This window comes from Lissotriton helveticus, chromosome 10 (assembly GCF_964261635.1).
Source record: "Lissotriton helveticus chromosome 10, aLisHel1.1, whole genome shotgun sequence".
NCBI lineage: Eukaryota > Metazoa > Chordata > Amphibia > Caudata > Salamandridae > Lissotriton > Lissotriton helveticus.
The window spans coordinates 901,816,244-901,837,104 of record NC_136071.1 but is presented as its reverse complement, the minus strand read 5'-3'; positions in this window follow the sequence as shown (position 1 = coordinate 901,837,104).

Genomic DNA, 20,861 nt, shown 5'->3' with positions numbered 1-20,861 from the left:
ATAGACCATATATAGTTAGGAATTAGCATTTACAAAACCTTGAAAATTCACTGAAAAAACCATAGGTTATAGACCATATATAGTTAGGAATTAGCATTTAGAAAACCTTATTTTACTCACACAAAACCATTGAAATTCCATATATAGTTAGTTGCACTAACTATATATCGCGCACCCGCAATCCACTGCTGATGATGTCACATATTACATCATTCATGACATGGTCAGTGACATCACTGATGACATCACTGATGACATCTCAAATGACATGTGACATATGTGACTTTGAAAATATTGAAAGGATAACCAACTGAAATGTTAATTTGAATATGAAATTGTGCGGGAACAAATATGATTGAAGAGACATATATGAGTGTGTATTGACAGAAAATCTATGCCAATATTCTTTGGTTGCAGTGATAGAAGTATTATTGAGAGCTCCGTCAAACGGCTATCGTTGTAAAACTCATATTGTTCTACATCTGATAAAGCATTGGGTGAGTGTATAACTGTTTGTTTTATGATGTACCGTTAAATGTGGTTTGATCAATATATTTGATTATGTGAGTTACTGTGTCTAAGGAAGCACATTTTTGACTTTGATACAGTTTGATATGTTTTCAACTAATGTTCCATTTTATTACATCAATGTTTTGGAACATTGTTTCTTTGTAATTATTAGTTTAAAATTACGATTAATTAATGTGATTAAGGATAGTGGAGTTCAGTCATGTTTTGAAGTTATGAGCTACTGTTAGGTCTATGAATTAAATGTTACTTAGAGACGGATCTGCACCGAAATTTGGGGGGGGGGCGATAAAAAATGATTTTTTGTAGGGGGACATGAACGTGTAATCAGTAGGTAGAGTTAAGGTGGAGGGGCTCTTAGAATGGGTATAACAAGTGCGAGGCCTAATTAATATTGAAATGGTTCTTTATAGAGATGTGAAACGTTCAGGTGCGGCTCTGCGTGTATCTGGGATGTGTGTTATCCTGGGCTTCCACAGCAGACGTGAGAGGGGGGGAGGGGCTGAAGTTCTGTGAAGTTAATGGGGGTTGTGCGCCGTTTCTTCACTTTCTTTCAAGTCTGAATTATAGTTTTGAATGTATTTGTGGAAAACTGAATAAATAGAAAATAAAATGTAATGAAATAGACAGAAGTTAATAAACGTTTGGGAGCGTTTGCACATAATTTGTAAAGTTGGTTACAGATCAAAAAAAATGGAATTGGTAGAGTACAGATAATGCAGGTAGAGAGAAAAATAGTTGATTAAATGTGATATTGTCGAAAAAAAGTGGTAATGGTTTTGGTATTTTAAACTTTAAGTTTGAGGAAAAAATTACAGTGCGGTTTGCGGCCGAGGAATGCAGTGGTGGGGGTGGGGTGAGAAGGAGAGGTGTCCCAGTACAATTAAATGAAAAATTGTGACCATGAGGTTGTAGACAGGTTTGTGGAGTATATGCCTTTTATAAATTGATGTAGAAGAGCAAATATATATAGAGGTTTCTGTGTACCACAGTGTGACTCCATTTTCATCTCACTCCTGCTTTCTATATTAGTTGCTTTGTGTTATGTTAGTGTGTGTATGTGTGTATGTGTGCGTTCAGTCTGAGCTAAGGAAGTTTGTTTTGCAGGCAGACACAGTTGTTATAGTGGAGATGAAAGGGTGATAAGTACTGAAATAGGATATAGCGTGTGCTCTGTGGAAGCGAGGGAGCAGTGATTAATACTCTGAGTGAAGCACAACTGCGGCGGAGTTTTGTTACAGTAATAAATAATTTTTTTGCCAGAGGTACGATTGATGCTATGGTTCACAACTCGTAAAGAAAGGGTTGACTGACCGTCACAGGCCAGCGGGTTGAAGTTTGAAAAATTCAGGTTGACATAAGAAAACATGAATTGAGTGCAGCTGAGATTATGTAAAACACATGAATACAGTTTTAGTATAAATTATTTCAGTTGTGAATATGGGTTAAAAGAGGGAACCTATAAATTTCAAATTTTTATTCAATGATGCAGTGTTTGGAGAGAAAGTTTTTTATTTAATGCAAGTAAACATAATCTAAAGAAAATAGTGGGTATAGTTACTAGTTCATAGAACACAAATGATGGAAATGTAGTATGAAGCAAAATGAATATCGTTTAAAAAACATTGTACAGCCCCGCAATCAAATATATTTAATTATATTGCATGCAAGAAGGTGTGTTTTGATTTTAAGTTCAGTAATCATATATGAAAATAGTAATGGTTAAACATCACTTCATTTACAGTTAGTTTACAGCATACGAAGCAGTAACAAGCTTGTTGTGTGGTATTGTGAAAGGAAATGAAAAACGCGCCAAAAGGGAGAATTTGGCTCGAGGTGCATGTATGTTATGTGCAGGGACATTCGAAAATCAGTACTCAGAACAACTATTGTATTGATATAATTTTTTGAAAGGTTTCAGTACACAATGTCTCATACAGGTTGATAAGCAATGGTAATATCAGGGTAATCATAAACTTTTTAGTTATGAATCAAAAATCTTTCAATAGGCATAAATTAAAAGCAGCACATGTGTGTGAGGCGGAAATAAGGAGTAGAAAGGGAGAATGGTGATAAACCATATAAAATCATATAAAAAGTCATTGTAACTTTACACATTTTTCAGGGCACATTTAATCATATTTTACGCAGCCTTGGTTCGAGAATATTTTAAATCAGATAAGATAACATCAGGTAGTGATTTGTTGAAATTAGAGCATCATGAAATGTTTTGAACAAAATGGAGGAGGTGTGGAAAAAAAATTAACTCCACTTAACTTAAAAAATTCACACCAGTAGGAAATTACAATGTCCAATGTTAGTAAAGCCAATAGGTCAGTTTATATAAAATATAATAAGAAAAAAAAAATAAGAAAAATTAGGAAGGGAAAAAACAGTCAAGATGTCAATGGTTTGCAGAACAGCTATTCTTCCATTGAATAGGCAAAGTAAGTGGCAACTGCTTCTAAAAGAAAGTCATTGTTATCATCCGAAAACAAGTCAGCCATCTAATTGAGAAGAGGAAATGAATATACATGGTCATTAATCACCGGAGCCTCTAGTAGCATCAGAGGAGAACTCGGTGAATTTTCAATTTAGCTGTGTGCCAAGAAATCTTGCGCCGCTGCGAAAATATTCCAATGACCCAGAACTCCATGTATTGCTGCAAAGGCCATAATCCCTCCGTCGGAACAAAGCTGTTCATGATCAAGTAACGGATTCATGAGATGATTGTAATTCACTTCAGGAGGTACTGAGTTGCAGAGACATAAGTCCAGGGCCCACATGAAATCACAGCTCAGGCAATGAAATACAGGCTGCACACAGGTGAAATAGGTAAATCGAAACGATAATCCATATGATGCACTCAAAGACGCGAGTGGCAGAATGCCATACTCGTCAAGCATTCTGTGGCGAAATAGTTGTAAGTGTTCCAGCTCGTTTCCAAAGGCGGGACGGACATCCATTTTGTAATAACGAAAATAGGAATACAAAGGTTGCAGCTGCTGGTAATAGATGAGGATGTCCAGAAACATAGATCAGACAGTATGGAGTGAGAGTAGCAGAATGCCTTTAAATGATTTGGTGCAAAAAAAGCATCAAAGCATTGGTTAGTAGTTGTAAAAAAATAGTGCAGCTGGAAAGTGGAGGAGCCTTAAAGATTATGAGAGTCACGTCAGAAAATTGTAAAGGAAGGTCACTATTTAATAAGATATGCAGTTTTCTGCGACTGTTAGCTAAGTGACTGAGATATGTTTGTGAACAGATGCTCGGGTAGCTTGATTTTGGGACAATAAGGCTGTTGTTCAAGTCTTGGGATGGAACTTTGAGTTCAAGGCCGTATTTCGCGGCCAGATGCAAACATCAAGGTTCCCATGCGTGGGTGGGTGAAGTTCATTTTTACAGAGAAACATTTACAGAGTGACTATTTCAGATTAAAGTTTGTCGTTTATTAAAAAGTCATAGTAATTAACATTGCTTGAAAATAAATAATTACTGCTGAGTGTTATGGTAAAATTAGACATAATAGGAGATACCGGTGTATCATTGAAGACACATGCAACATTACAGCGCTTCATGTTAAACAAGTTATGCAATTGGTAGTGTCTGGATGTGAACGATTATGTGCGGCATTGATATTTTTGACACTGTGGGCCTCATTTATGAAAATTTTGCACCATAGATGCGTTACTTTTTCCTATGTTAAAAGTGACACACCGGCGGCGCAAGGGCTTCATAAATAAGGCTCTGTGTACTTATGACTAGTGGAGAAGTGACGCAATGAAATGATGTTAGGTGAGTGTAGTGTAGTTACGGAACGGAAAACTTTTAAAGAGAGTTACATTTAGTATGGAATAGTTTTTATTTTTTTCACAAACTAACGTATGAGAATATTGTTACAGTGTTAGCGGAACTGTTACTTAAAGTTTGATAAAGATTAGTGAAATAAGAAAATTATGGTGTATTTAATATGTGCAGCTAATAATCTGTGAGAAAAGGTAATAGTGCACAGTCTTGTAAATAGGGGTGCGCGATCCAATGCGCGCATCATGTCATTTTTTACGGAGAAAAAAAAAATGTCATTCACGTTCAGGGTCTATACTGGACTTCCTGAGAAAACGTACTGGGTTACATAATCTGTAACTTTTGTCCTTTTCATGTTCTAACCCTTTGATCAGTACAATATATTCACTCGCAGTTACAAAATGGCGGCCAATACTTTCTGATTTGCACTGATTCTAATGTTAACAGATGTTAAACAGCAAATGAGAATTCTATAAACTGTATATTTTTGTAATTTTAAATAATAGGCAAAATAAGTAAACTTAAAGATCTGAAACGATCTTCAAGTGTCGTCTGTATTTCCAGCATTAAATTTTACAAATAAAGCATGTGAATCACAGTCTTGTAAATAGGGTTGCGCGATCGAGTGCGCGCACCCCGTAACTTTTTTTAGAAAGAAAAATGTTGTTCTGGCGTTCAGTGTCTATAGTGCACTCCCTGAGAAAACGTACTCGGTTAGATAATCTGTGCCTTTTTCTCTTTCCAAGTAGTTACCGTTTGTTCGGTAGAATATATGCAGTCGTATTAACAAAATGGCGGCAACACTTCCTTATTTCCTCCGAATGGAATGTTGAGAGACGTTCAGCAGCTAATTATAATAAATGGTATGAAAAACGGCAGCAATGCATGCATATTGTTAAAAAGTTAGCGATATTCATGCTATACCGAGCAAATGCTCTTAGCTATGTTATCTAGGTTCCATTGGATAACATGACTAAAAACTGCTCAGGGCAGATGTTAACTTTTGGAGAAAAACAGCTGCAATGCATGCATATTGTTAAAAAGTTAGCGATATTCATGCTATACCGAGCTAATGCTCTTAGCTATGTTATCTAGGTTCCATTGGATAACATGACTAAAAACTGCTCAGGGCAGATGTTAACTTTTGGAGATATTCACGCTTAGCGCGAATATCTTCAAAATTGGTAATAGGCGATAGTGATGTTAGTGACTGTTTCCAGTTGCTCTCATCTTACAACGCTCACTTTAGGATATCATTAGTGATAATTATTACTGACATGCAAAGTGGCGCACTAGATGGTTGCTATCTGCTACTAGGTGTCGCTAACTGGTGTTAGCGACAGCTACGTAATAGGGAAATAATTTTATCTTCGCTTTGTTGGCACTTGAAGGCAAAAAAGTGGAGATAAACTCCCTTGATAATATGCCCAATTTGGGGGAATTCAGAAAGTGTTGAGCGCCATTATGTTAAAAAACTCCCTGCACATAATGTATATGTATTTACGTAAAAAATATAGAAAGTAAGGTTGTGTAGTAGTGTATATCAAAAATATTGCATGTAGTATCCTGGTAATGTATGGTAGATTATATTGTATATAATGATTGATTTAAAAAAAATGGTAGGGGGAAAAATGTGATAAATAAATGTGGTTCACAAAGACATCTTGGGTCTCATTTATGAAGGTCTTGCGTCGCTGGTGCGTTACTTTTAACATGGGAAAAAGTGACGCACCGGTGGTGCAAGGATTTCATAAATAAGGTCCCTTAAACTTAGGCTTTACTATATATATTGGATAGAAAATTAGGGAATGTATATGGTAGGCATCATATTTAGTAAAATGGGTGTATGTTGTGTAATACATATGTGTGTATTATGATAACTAAAATTCAGTTCTGTTTTTTTTTTAAAGAGTGTTTGGTGCTGAAAAGCAACAACCAGAGGTTGAACGTGAGAGTATAGAACCAGAAAATCCTTTTTTACATGTGAGTTGATACATTTAAAATGATAACTTATTTTGGAAAAGATTATCATAATATGCATGTTTATTTAAAAAATATTAACACTGCTTCTCTTATACATGAGGGTTTTAATTTGTACTTTCAACATGTCTGAACATGCTTGTAGTATATATGTATTTTGAAATACGGTTTTATTGTTAATTGTTACAATCTTTTGATGGGCCGGGTTCATGTGTTATTTTGTATACAGTTTGGGTTCATCTATTCTTTGACTGTAAGAGTTTGCTGTTTATCTTGGTTAATTTGTGCTAAGTCATCATTATCTTTCAACTTTATGCTGTATCATTGGTGTACAGTAATTTTTGAGAAATTATAGAGGTATATTATGACATGGCTGTTGGCGTGATGGACATTTCAGATGCTTTTTTGTGACAGTACTATGTATTTGCATTCTATTATATGCATTTGCACAGGTGTATTATGATGAGGTCAGTTGGACGCCATCGAGGGAGTAATGGTAGGGCAGGGAGGGGGAGGTGTAGGGTAGAGAGATCTAAAATATGGTATATAGATAAATGTAGGAAAGTATATATTTTAATTAATAAATTTTTTTTACAGTGTATACAGCATCGCATTTTGGAATGTAGTGCACACTGTAAAATTCATTTAAATAATTAAATTATGTATTTACTACAAATTATCTGTATACTGCTTTTTAGGTCCCTCCAGCAAAGATCTTCCCTCCTTGTCTCCCTGTCGCACCATAATTGCCTCCACGAGTTGCGGCTCATTGTGGTTTTATATGACTATGATGAAATGTTTTACATTAGATGAAATTTACATGATGAGTATGCTGTTAAAGGTAAAAGCAACTGTCTCTGTGGGAAGTAGCAATCGGTTTAGTGAATGTTTAATTGGTATGTTGTGAGTTATTCCTTCAGTTTGCATACAGTTTGAATCACAGTTTATAGTGGTGAAGTTAGAAAATAGATCTCGATAATAAAATTAGAAAGTGTATAAATAGTTCTACAGCACGAAATGCAGAAAGCAAATTTCACAGTGAAATGTGTTTTTATAGCACCATTTTAATTAAAAAAAATAAATAGGAAACTGTTAATGTCTAGCATGAAAGTATCTGTTTTTTAGAAAAATAAAGAGGAAGGTGTTATAATAATCAATGTAGTTAATGTCTTTAAAAGTATGAAAGTGTATGTAGTTAAAAGATTACTCAAGGTAATCATTGGTTAACTAATAATAAAAAATATTTAAATTAGTCTTTATATTTTTTTAAAAGGAGAAAGAAGATAGAAAATTAATAAAAAGATGGAAGATTACTGTGAAAATGAGTTTATTAATTTTGAAATGGCAAAAGAAGTCCTAGAAGAATTAATTGAAGGAGTATTTGACGATGAAATTCCAACTGAAAATGAGGACTTTTTGGACAGTACTTTTGATAGTGCATACTTAGAGATGGTGGAAGAAGAGAATTTGGAAGAGCAAAATAGTAATGAAATATCAGATGAAATTATGCTAAATGTGATTCTGGAATATGAATTATTAAATGAATAAAATTATTTTTGATTAAATAAAAAAAAAATGGAAAATATTATTGTTGTACCGTTAATCAGTATTCTCTTTTTTAAGAATGACAGTAAAAGTTGTGATAAGGTGGATAAAAGATTAAAGTTATAAAAATAAAAGTTAGTTAGAATAGTACTTATATCTCTCAAAAATTACATTCATACAATACATGTGTAAGGATAACATAGATATGGAGTGTCACAAATTTAGAAACAATATTCACTATAGGATTTCCTACTCTGACCAGAGACTGTTTCTTTGTTTTTATTCAAGTTATAAAATCAAGCCTTGGTTATAATTTGTATGGTATATGGTAGTAGGGGTCTATAATATTTTTTAACTTTTTTCCAAACAGGTTATCATTAATATCAGAAACATCAATCAGTATGCCGACGAGAAATGAAAAAAGAAAGCTGTATAAAAAGACATACCATTTGAAGAGAAAAGAGGGACAAGATTTACGTAATCAACAAAGGACGGACAAAAACAAGAGTGCTCCTGGTAAGAGCAGTAAGGATTTTTTTTTAAAAATTGTGTCAGAGGAAAAGTCAATTGGATAATGTTGCAAAGGAAAAACAGTTTTCAGGATCTACAAGGAGAAATGGACGAAAAAAGAAAACTGTGTTGGAAAAGAGTGGTGAGGAAAATATGTACAGTAAAAGACGTACAAATCAGTTTGCGGAAATAAGGAAACGTATGTTTCATAAGAGAGTTGTTATGAATTTATTACAAAAGGAAAACGTTTCAAAAAGGAAATCTGCTTTTTATAAGAAAAAAAAGTATATAGAGGAAGTTGTGGATGATGCGTTCGAGACGAAAAAAAATAGTTTATTTTAGTGCCTAAAAGAATAAATACACTAAATAAGGCAATCAGAGTTTTGAAAGCTAAGAGTAAATGGAAGAGACACATAAATAGAACTAATTTTTGTAAAATCTTTTCTGGTAAATGGATGCATAGTTCAAATTCTGAGCCATTTTTTTAAGGAAGAGAGTTACTTTCAAAGTAGCGATTTGTTGCATGAAGTTGACACCAGTGGTCGAGCGTATGAAGTGAAGGATGGCTGTCCTATTGAGAAAGAGAAAATTGAGGTGAGAAATACAGAAGGGGAAATAGGTGGACAAGTTTTACAGGGACGTGTTCATGCTCCTGTTTATAGTTGGAATTGTAGCAGTATTTGCAGTGTGCGACAGGATTCAATTGATTTCTTTCGCAATTTCTTACGTAAGTACACTAAGGAAAGTTTAAAAAAAAAATTGTACTGTTGCAAGAATTAGATCGTTGCAGAGTGAGAGAAAAAACGGGTTTGGAAGGACATTCTTTGGCTTGTTTTTCAAAAAAAATATGCCAGAGTGTTTTTCATCACTTTAGGATGTTAGCAGTGCATCATACGAAAATGAGAAAATTAGTCAGAAATATGTATTATGCAAAAAGTCCAGCACTTAAACTTAAAGAGTTAAATAGTGCTCTTTTGCATGGGTCTGTATTAGATGTGAAGAGTATTTGTGCAGAAATTGAGGTAAGTTATTTTGGTCGAGATGAAGAGAATGTAGAAACTGATATAGTTAGAGAAGGAAATGTGTTAAAAAATGTTGGACACTTTAATACTGAAGAATTTGAACAGGAAATAACAAAATTTAAGGTCATTGTGTCGGGATCTAGCCCTACGCGCCTGCACAACGAACTACAATTACCGACGGTCCTGGGCGCGGGACTACATTACCCAGAGTTCCCGGCGGGGATTCCGGGATTTCTGCCGGCCGACCAGAAAGTCCGGTGTCAGTGATTCTTCTGTGTTTCCAAGGTGGCGGCTGCTTCTCGGATCTGCTCCTTTCCAGAGGCTCCGGGTATTCTTCTCTGACCGGTATTTGTTCGAGCAGGTTATTCAGTTGCCGAACAGCGCGCTGGCTAGCGTGCTGAGCTATGTGTGACATTTAAATGATTCCCGTTCTAGAGAACACGGAGATTGTTGTGTGTTGGATTTTCACCTCGCGGCTGCGAGGAAACAGTGTTGATTACGAGCGCCTCGCTCTTTATGTATAGGCTCAGTGGAGGGAGAGCATATTTGTGCGGTTTCCACCTTTCAAGTGGCGGAGTGCAGGGGGGGATTGTAGGACCTCCGCACTGCCGTCACGAACCTAAGGCATAGGGTTCATTTGCATCTTGGATTATTTGACAAGGCAAATACCAAAGCGGAGTGTGGTAGTGATTGAACTACACACTGCCGTGTTTGGGTATTCTTGGTATTCACATCCCTTCAAGTGGCGGAGTGCAGGGGGGGATTGTAGGACCTCCGCACTGCCGTCACGAACCTAAGACATATGGTTCATTTGCATCTTGAATTTGTTGACAAGGCAATTGCCAAAGCGGAGTGTGGTAGTGATTGAACTACACACTGCCGTGTTTGGGTATTCTTGGTATTTGCATAGAAAGAAGGAACTCATCTGTTTCTGTTTGAAGCAAATAACAGTGTTACGTTACAGTTATTATTCGAGCACAGGAAGTGCCCTTTCATTTTACGTTTTGGGATCCTTTGTTCCAAACTCATACGTTATCAAAGTGGGGTATGTGTAAGTCAGTTATCTTTAGGCTTTACGCTTCCCAATTAAGCTTGATAGTAACTCTGTTCTTTTTGTATTGATCAAGGAGGAAGACGGGAGATACAGCAAAGGGAGGTTTAGTGTCAATCATATTCAGGTGAACACATGTTGGTATGGTGTTAGTAAGAACTAATGAGAGTACGGTTTAGCAATGTATTAACCCGTGTATTTTTGTCTTTCAGTTTCTTTATCCCTGCTGCCCCTTCCTTCTCCTCTTTATTCTTTCTGGGTTTTTCCCCTTGTTGGGGTTTTTTCCCTCGCCGTATCGTCTGAACACCCTGTGTTTATACTTCAGGGTGTTCGGTCGGTCCGGAGGTGGAGCATTGTTGCTGCACGTGACTCCTGCGGAGTGCAAAGCCTTACAGAATCACTGACCCAAGAAATACACGCTGCCTGATTCATATGTAGCAACAATGGTGTCCATGGAGGATGTGTTACATGCCTTGGTCCTGGTACAGCAGGAGCTGGCCTCCTCCAAGGCTGAAACCGCAGCCTTGCGCGAGAAGGTGGAGCGTTTGAGTGGTAATCCGTTCAACGCTGCCGCTTCGACTTCTAATGTTCAGGTTACTGTACCCCCACCCATTCCATTGGCTACTCCTGAACGGTTTTCAGGGGATCCTCGTAAGGTGCATGTGTTCATGACACAGGTTCTCATGCATTTTTCCTGTAAACCGTCCTCGTTTCCCACAAATCATTCAAGGGTGGCATTTTTGATTTCTTATTTAATTGGGGATGCAGCTGATTGGGTGGTACCGTTGGTGAAACGTGATGATGCTCTTTTGTCTAATTGGGCAGAGTTCAAAAAGGAATTTGAGAGGGTCTTTGACCGCAGAGCAACCACTTTCAGTGCTGATCGTGAGCTGTTGACATTAAGACAAGGTAGAGGAGAATTGATAACATACCTGACTGCCTTCAATAGGCTTGTGGTAGAAGCATCATGGCCAGAGGAGAAAAAACTGTCTTTGTTTTATCAGGGGTTACATGATGATTTAAAGGATGTGGTAGCGAAGGTGGATTCTCAGCCCACTGCCTTTGAGGACATGGTAAACCTGGTGTTACGGTTGGACAGTAGATTAACGGATAGGGGTAGTAACAGGAGACGGTGGGAAAGAGGAGCGTATTTTGGTGAAAGAAACCCGAGGAAAGTATCCGGGGGTACGGACTCTACGTCTGAACCAATGGAGATAGGGGCTCTCAGAGCACCGTTGTCTAGAGAAGAGAGAGAAGCCAGAAAGGTACAGGGCTTGTGCATGTACTGTGGTAAGAAGGGGCATTACGTCCGAGAATGTCCTTCTAAACCGAAAGCATCAGGGTCTTTTGGTAGGTTTAAGAAGGTTGCGGTGTCTAAAACTGTACCAGATAACGAGCAGAAGGAGGACCGCACAGCGGGAGTAGACGGAGAACAAGCATGGAAACTTACCTCCCTGTCCTCCTCGGGTGATGAGGAAACAGAGCCTCACCTGGTGGTGGTGATGACGTTAGAATATGAGTTAGAAAGATGTCCGGTAATGGTGATGGTGGATTCAGGGGCGACTGGTAATTTTGTAGACGAAGGTCTGGTAAGACGTCTAGAATTGCCTCGAGTTCCTAGGGAGACGCCGGAAGATGTGTTGGCAGTGGATGGGCAGCCTTTAACCTCAGGTCAGATAACGGAGAGGACTGGTGATTTGGGGTTATCAATGGTGACGCAAGGGTATGTGCATTCTGAGGTGTTAACATTGAATATCATAGACGCTCCTCAGTACGAGATTATTTTGGGCATGCCTTGGCTGCATAAACATAATCCCGTGGTGAATTGGCAGTCAAAAGCTATTCAGTTTGAACCAGAGACCTGTAAGGACCATTTAACTCCTTGTATGTCTGCTAATGTCACCGTGTTAGCCACACCGTTTTTGGCAGCCACTGCTGCGGAAAAGGACGTCAAGCTACCAGCAGTATACGCTTCTTACAGTGATGTGTTCAGTGAGGTGAAGGCAGAAACTCTGCCCCCTCATCGGGAATATGACTGTCGAATTGATTTAGTGGAGGGGGCATCGTTACCATCCTGTAGAGTGTATGCTTTGTCTGTGCCAGAAACCTCCCATTTGAAGCAGTACATTGACCATTATTCTCGATTGGGATTTATTCGTCCCTCTCGCTCTCCCGCAGCTTCCCCTCTTTTCTTTATATCAAAGGCCAACGGGGACTTGAGAGCATGTGTGGACTACAGAGCATTGAATAAGAACACCATTCGTAATCGATACCCTCTTCCGCTCATTTCAGTCTTGCTCGATCAGGTGAGAGAGGCCAGGATTTACACTCGTTTAGATTTACGTGGGGCATATCACCTGGTTAGAGTAAGAGAAGGGGATGAGTGGAAAACGGCGTTCAAGACACGGTTTGGTTTATATGAATACCTAGTGATGCCTTTTGGGCTTTGTAACGCCCCTGCAGCGTTTCAGTTTTTTATAAACGATGTGCTAAAGGAATACGTGGATCAATTCGTGGTAATGTATATAGATGACATCTTGATATACTCTCAGGACGTTTCATGCCACACGAACCATGTCTGCAAGGTCCTGGATAAATTGAGAGAACACCATCTATATGTAAAGCTGAGTAAATGTGAGTTTGGGGTGCATGAGGTGGAATTTTTGGGTGTGAATCTTAGTCCTGAAGGATTACAGATGTCAGAGAGGAAGGTACAGGCGGTGAGGGATTGGCCAGCCCCTAAGAATGTGAAAGAGGTACAGAGCTTTTTGGGGTTTGCCAACTATTATCGCAGGTTCATCGTACACTTCTCCCAAACCGCTGTCCCTATCACTAGGCTGTTAAGGAAAGGGAGGTCGTTTGAGTGGACAGTGGAGGCTGAGCAAGCTTTTCAGGCACTGAAAAAGGCCTTTACTACCGCTCCAGTGTTGGCGCATCCTGTTTTGGAACATCCATTCATCGTTGAAGCAGACGCTTCGGATGAAGCCATAGGTGCAATCCTGTCTCAGAGAGATGTACATAATGGTCAGCTTCATCCTGTTGCCTACTTGTCGAAAAAACTGAGTTCTGCTGAGGTCAACTATTCAATCGCGGAAAAAGAACTCTTGGCAATAAAAAAGGCTTTCCAGGAGTGGAGACCGTATCTGTGGGGAGCAAGTCAGGCAGTAACTGTGTACACAGATCACAGGAATCTCCAGTACATGTCCGCTGCTAGGCACCTTACACAAAGGCAGATGCGGTGGATGCTGTTTTTTTCCGAGTATAACTTTGTTGTAACATTTCGTCCTGGCTCGGAGAACAGAAAAGCGGATGCTCTTTCTAGACAGGGAATCCCCACCAAACAAAATGCAGAGGAACAGTCAATACTCCCTTCCACGAAGGTGGTTTGTGTAGTGAGAGCCGAGAAGTTTCTGGAGGACATCAAAGACTCTAGGTCCATGGAATGTTGGGTTCGTTGGGCTTCTGCCAAACCAGACAGGAAGATTAGGCAGGGCTTACCCTTCTATGGAGAGTGCTTGTTTCTGCCTAATATGGAGATTAGAAAGAAGGCATTCAGTTGGTGTCATGAAGCTCCTGCGGCTGGACATCCAGGGATCACAAAGACTGTGGATTTGCTTAGAAGGCATTTCTGGTGGGAAACTCTAGTGAAGGACACCACTCAATGGGTGGGCAGCTGCGAAGTCTGTGCTAGAAGCAAGGGGGAAACATCAAAAAAGAAAGGGTTGTTAATGCCAATGCCCACGCCTGATCGCCCATGGTCAAACATTAGTTTGGATTTCATCACGGGCCTCCCAAAAGATCAGGGGAACACCGCAGCACTGGTGGTTGTGGACAATTTGACAAAGATGGGCCATTTCGTACCTTGTGTGAACCTCCCCACTGCTAGCCAAACAGCACAGATAATGGCATCACAAGTTTTTCGTTTGCATGGCATTCCAAGAGTCATTGTGTCCGATAGGGGGCCACAATTCATTGCTCGTTTTTGGAGAGTATGGTGTCGTGCATTGGGCATAGAATCAGCATTGTCTACTAGCTTCCATCCACAAACTGATGGACAGACAGAACGTCTAAATCAGACTCTAAAGAAGTACTTGCGATGTTACTCGAAGGAGGCTCATGGGTCTTGGGTGGAGCTGTTGTGGATGGCGGAGATGGCCTACAACAACGCTTGGCATAGCTCCATAGGTATGTCCCCATTCAAAGCAAATTATGGGTATGATGTACGTACTTTGCCGATACATATACCGGAAGAGTTAAACGATCAACCCTCGGTAAAGGAGCGGGTGCTATTGATAAGGAAAATACACAGCGCAGTGCAAAAACATCTGCTAAAGGCCAAAGAAACATACAAACGGTGGGAGGACAGACATAGGATACCTGGTCCTCAGTTCGAGGTAGGAGATAAGGTTTGGCTCTCAACCAAATATATTCGTTTCAAGCTCCGAAGCGTGTTTCATCCGCGCTTCATTGGGCCATATCCTGTGGTGCGCCGCATCAATCCTGTGGCGTACAAACTGAAGTTGCCTAACACGTTACGAATCCACCCCGTGTTTCATGTCCAGTTGCTGAAAAAGGCTCTTACCTCACGCAGAATTGCACCTCCGGTGTTGGCCAAGGATGGGAATCTGGAGTATGAGGTGAGATCCATAAAAGACTCCAAGTTTCGCAGGGGTGTCCTGTGGTACTTGGTGTCTTGGAAAGGCTACGGGGCGGAGGAAGACTCCTGGGAACCAGTTCACAATGTCCATGCTCCTAGAGCTGTGCGAACATTCCATGTCAGATACCCCGCGAAGCCTGGGCCTAGGAGGCGCTTGGGAGGAGGGCGTACTGCCGGGATCTAGCCCTACGTGCCTGCACAATGAACTACAATTACCGACGGTCCTGGGCGCGGGACTACATTACCCAGAGTTCCCGGCGGGGATTCCGGGATTTCTGCCGGCCGACCAGGAAGTCCGGTGTCAGTGATTCTTCTGTGTTTCCAAGGTGGCGGCTGCTTCTCGGATCTGCTCCTTTCCAGAGGCTCCGGGTATTCTTCTCGACCGGTATTTGTTCGAGCAGGTTATTCAGTTGCCGAACAGCGCGCTGGCTAGCGTGCTGAGCTATGTGTGACATTTAAATGATTCCCGTTCTAGAGAACACGGAGATTGTTGTGTGTTGGATTTTCACCTCGCGGCTGCGAGGAAACAGTGTTGATTACGAGCGCCTCGCTCTTTATGTATAGGCTCAGTGGAGGGAGAGCATATTTGTGCGGTTTCCACCTTTCAAGTGGCGGAGTGCAGGGGGGGATTGTAGGACCTCCGCACTGCCGTCACGAACCTAAGGCATAGGGTTCATTTGCATCTTGGATTATTTGACAAGGCAAATACCAAAGCGGAGTGTGGTAGTGATTGAACTACACACTGCCGTGTTTGGGTATTCTTGGTATTCACATCCCTTCAAGTGGCGGAGTGCAGGGGGGGATTGTAGGACCTCCGCACTGCCGTCACGAACCTAAGACATATGGTTCATTTGCATCTTGAATTTGTTGACAAGGCAATTGCCAAAGCGGAGTGTGGTAGTGATTGAACTACACACTGCCGTGTTTGGGTATTCTTGGTATTTGCATAGAAAGAAGGAACTCATCTGTTTCTGTTTGAAGCAAATAACAGTGTTACGTTACAGTTATTATTCGAGCACAGGAAGTGCCCTTTCATTTTACGTTTTGGGATCCTTTGTTCCAAACTCATACGTTATCAAAGTGGGGTATGTGTAAGTCAGTTATCTTTAGGCTTTACGCTTCCCAATTAAGCTTGATAGTAACTCTGTTCTTTTTGTATTGATCAAGGAGGAAGACGGGAGATACAGCAAAGGGAGGTTTAGTGTCAATCATATTCAGGTGAACACATGTTGGTATGGTGTTAGTAAGAACTAATGAGAGTACGGTTTAGCAATGTATTAACCCGTGTATTTTTGTCTTTCAGTTTCTTTATCCCTGCTGCCCCTTCCTTCTCCTCTTTATTCTTTCTGGGTTTTTCCCCTTGTTGGGGTTTTTTCCCTCGCCGTATCGTCTGAACACCCTGTGTTTATACTTCAGGGTGTTCGGTCGGTCCGGAGGTGGAGCATTGTTGCTGCACGTGACTCCTGCGGAGTGCAAAGCCTTACACATTGCAGGTGAAAAACCAAATTTAACTTGTGTGTGTTGTCGACGCATTCATTATAAAAGTCAAACTAGGTTAGTTGATTTATATTTAAAAAGTGAAGATGAAGATAATACTCAGTGGAGAGAATTTGCGACTTATTTGCTGGTAGAAAACTATTTTGATTTGGGTTTTGAACAACGTATTTGTAAATATTGTTATAATAAATTGAATGAAAATAAAATGCCTGCTAGAGCTGTTCATAATAATCTTGAGTTGATAAATATTCCATCGGAACTGAAGGATTTAAATACTTATGAGACTATTTTGATTCAATGTGTACATCCTTTTCAGGCTATTGTTCGTATGGAGCCTAAGACTGGGAAATTAATTCCTACAGATTTACAAAGAGGATTAAAGGGTAGAGTTGTATATTTGCCACTTGATTTAAAAAAAAATGTGGAGACAATTGGTATTGAAAATGTAGAAGAGGAACCTCTTGTTATTCTAGTTAATGGTGTACCTACAAAGAGTAAAAAAATCTGGCAAGATTTAGTGGATGTTAGGAAAGTGAAGAAGGCAACGTTGTATTTAGTTAAAAATAATAAATACTATAAAAATGTGTATGTAGAACAAGAAGATGTAAGTGATGAAGAGAATAATGATTTGTCTATTGGACAAATTGAAAAAGTTGACATGTCCAGAAGTGAAGACATTTATGAACATTATAGTGTTCATCCACTGCATTCCAAAGAAGCAATGGGGAATGCAATTGAGTTATTTCAGATGAAAAAAGCAGAAGGAAGTCCTATTAGTGTGTGGGAAAAAAGTTTGGAAGGTCGTTGTTTCCCACACTTATTCCCAACAGGTGAAGGTGCGCGATATGATGATCGACCTATGCAGATTCCTGCTTCTGAGTACCGGACTACAAGGTTATATGCAGAAGATCCCAGATTTCGTCAATGTATTCCATATTTGTTTCATCTTCTCTTTGAGAGTGACTTATCTGGTCTTTCTTATGCAGTAAACCATGTCTTAAAAAGTGGAGTGCATCTGCATAATGTTTCTGCAAAGGATTTCATGGATAAAGTGCAACAGAAAGATAGTGTTTTGTATTCTCATCTAATTAATTTAATGGCATGTCAGCGTGGTACTAATGAATATTGGTACCGTCGTCATGGAGATTTAAAATGCATGCTACGAAACTTGGGAGCACCAACATGGTTTGTAACTCTAAGCTGTGCAGAGTACGCCTGGGAAGATTTACTTGAATATCTTCGAGAGGCGAATGTAAATATTGAAAATATAAACTACAAGACACCAGGAGAATTGTGTTCGTTGGATCCGGTTAATGTTTGCCGATATTTTAATCATCGATTTGAAGCAATGATGTCGTTTCTTACAAACAAGAAGAATCCACCACTTGGTGAAGTTTTGGATTTCTTCTGGAGAAAAGAGTATCAAGCTAGAGGTGCTCCACATATTCATATGTTACTATGGATTAAGGATGCTCCCAAATTTGGAAAAGACTCCGATGAAACTGTACTGTCTTTTATTGAGGAATATGCCACTTGTGACATACCTAACAGTACAAGTGATAAAGACTTAAGAGGAAAAGTGTTACGGTTTCAAAGACATCGTTGTGGGAAATATTGTCTGCGAAAATTCAAAACAAAGGATAAGTTCTATACAAAATGTCGTTTTGGATTTGCACGACCAGTGCTTTCAAAAGGAAGAGTGAATAATTTGATGTCATCTTTGCGACATAACATCAGTAGAAGATCACCCAAAAATACTTATAATTTAAGAAGAGGAGAAGAGTCCAAATATATAAATGACTACAACCCTGTCATTTTGTCCATGTGGAATGCTAACATGGATATACAATATGTTGCGGATAACTCTATTGCTGTGGCTCGATATGTAACGTCTTACATCACAAAATCTGAAAAGACGGAACTGAAGGAGATGTGGGAAGATATTTCTCATGAAAAGAGCCTAAGCAAGAAATTGTATACATACAGTTTGAAGATGTTATCACATCGAGAAATTGGAGCATATGAATGCTGTGATCGATTATCATCAGCAAGTTTTTATGCGAAATCTCGAAGTATCCTGTGGGTGAGTTTAGGTCTAGCAGGAACACGAAACCGTGTTTTGAAAACTGTGCAAGAAATTGAATATTTAGCACAGAAAGAACCAAACAGTACAGACATTTTGAAAACAAATATGTTGGATACATACTATCCAAATAGAAGTACTCTGCTAGAAAATATTTGTCTGTATGAAGTTCTTGAAAAATACACTTTTAAAAGGAATGTTAGAGAGAATGTTGAAAAAGGTATGTACGCTGTAATTGGACAGGAAGGATGTCTGGTGAAACAAACAAAAGGACATTTGATTAATCACCGAAAACTGAGTTGCGAAAATCCAGACAAAAGAGAATTTTACTATTTAGCTCTTTTGCAACTCTTTAAACCATGGCGTACCGAAGAGGAACTACTTGGAGAGTTTATAAGTTATGAAGATTCTTTTAACTCATCTAAAAGTAGTATAGAATGTCCTGCTTTTAGTAATTATCTGAAAATGTTGAACGACGAAATAGAGCAACAGGCAACAATTGCAGTGGAGATTGCAAGAGAAAGTTCACAAGATACACAAAGTTCAGCATCGTTGAGTCAGGATCCACTGGGAGAACCAATTATCCAAAATGAAGCAGCCACTGCTATGGATGAGGTACAAACAGTAATGGAGCAAGCTCAAGAGGATATAATAAACTTAGAAGAATTGGAGAAGGAATTTAATCTTGAGCAAAGACAAATATATGTGGAAGTGACAGAGCACATTGAGCATGGTTTTCGTCATGAGAAAAAAGAATGCTCATGTATGTCACTTCAACCTATAAGACTATATGTAAGTGGAGAAGCTGGTACAGGGAAAAGTTTTCTTATAAAAGGAATTACTGCATATCTACAGCAAAAAACTCAGTCACCATTGTCTTGTGTTGTGACAGCTCCAACTGAATTGGCAGCACATAATATTAAAGGTATTACTTTACATCGTTTATTAATGCTGCCAGTTGAACATGAAAACAAATTACAATATCACAAGCTATCTGGAGATGCTTGTTATGAAGTTTCAAGAGTTCTTAAAGAAATGAAACTTCTTATTATTGATGAGGTAAGCATGGTATCCAATTTAATGCTTGCGTTTGTACATTTAAGAATGCAGCAGATACTTAAAACTGACTATGATGTTTTATTTGGAGGGAAACATGTCATAGTTTTTGGAGATCTACTGCAACTAACTCCTGTAAAAGGACAATCTGTATTTGAAACTGTGACACATGAATACACGAGAAAGTGCCTTGGCAGTATTGGAAATGTAAATATATGGTCACATTTCAAATATACTGAACTGATTCAAAATATGCGACAGGCAAAGGATACTAAATATGGAGAGATTCTTCAAGATATAAGGATTGGAAGACTAACTGAAGATGCAAAAGAAGCTCTACAAACTCGATGAATATGTAAGTTGTTTCCCAATGAAGATAATGTACCTGAGAAAATATATAGTAAAGAGGTAAAAGATAAGTCAGTTATATGCTTGATGCCAACTCTAAAAGAATGCTCAGTTTTCAATGAGAAAATGTTGAAGTTGGAAAATGAAGAAATTAAGAAACATGGAAGCAAAAGATAAAATAGAGTATGAAGGAAGTACTATTGTTTTGTCTGATAAATTAAAGTTAAAATTGGATAGTCTACAGACTTCTATATCTAAAACTGGTGGTTTAGAGAAGAATCTGTATGCATGTTTAAATTGTCGGATTATTTTACGGAGAAATTTACTTGTAGAAAGAGGTCTGGTGAATGGAGCAATGGGTAATGTTGTTAGTTTTGTAAATTATCCAAATAGAGATGAGATTGAATTTTTACGAATAAAATTTGATGAAATAGAGGAAGTTCAACTAATCAGTCGCTGCTCAAGTCGTTTTTTACTTGTAAAAGACTTGTATGTCCGTCGGAAACAATTTCCAATTTGTTTGGCATATGCAGTGACTATTCACAAATCGCAAGGTTTAAGTGTAGATTGTGCTTTGGTAAATATTGGAAATAGTGTATTCAAAGAGGGTATGGGATATGTTGCTTTATCACGAGTTAGAACTTTATCTGGGCTTTATCTAATTGATTTTGATGAGACAAAGATCAGTGCAGATTTAAAATGTGTACAGGAGTATAATAGGTTAAGAAGAGAATACGCTCCACATTTACCTCAATATCCTTTAATTAAAAAGAGTATAGT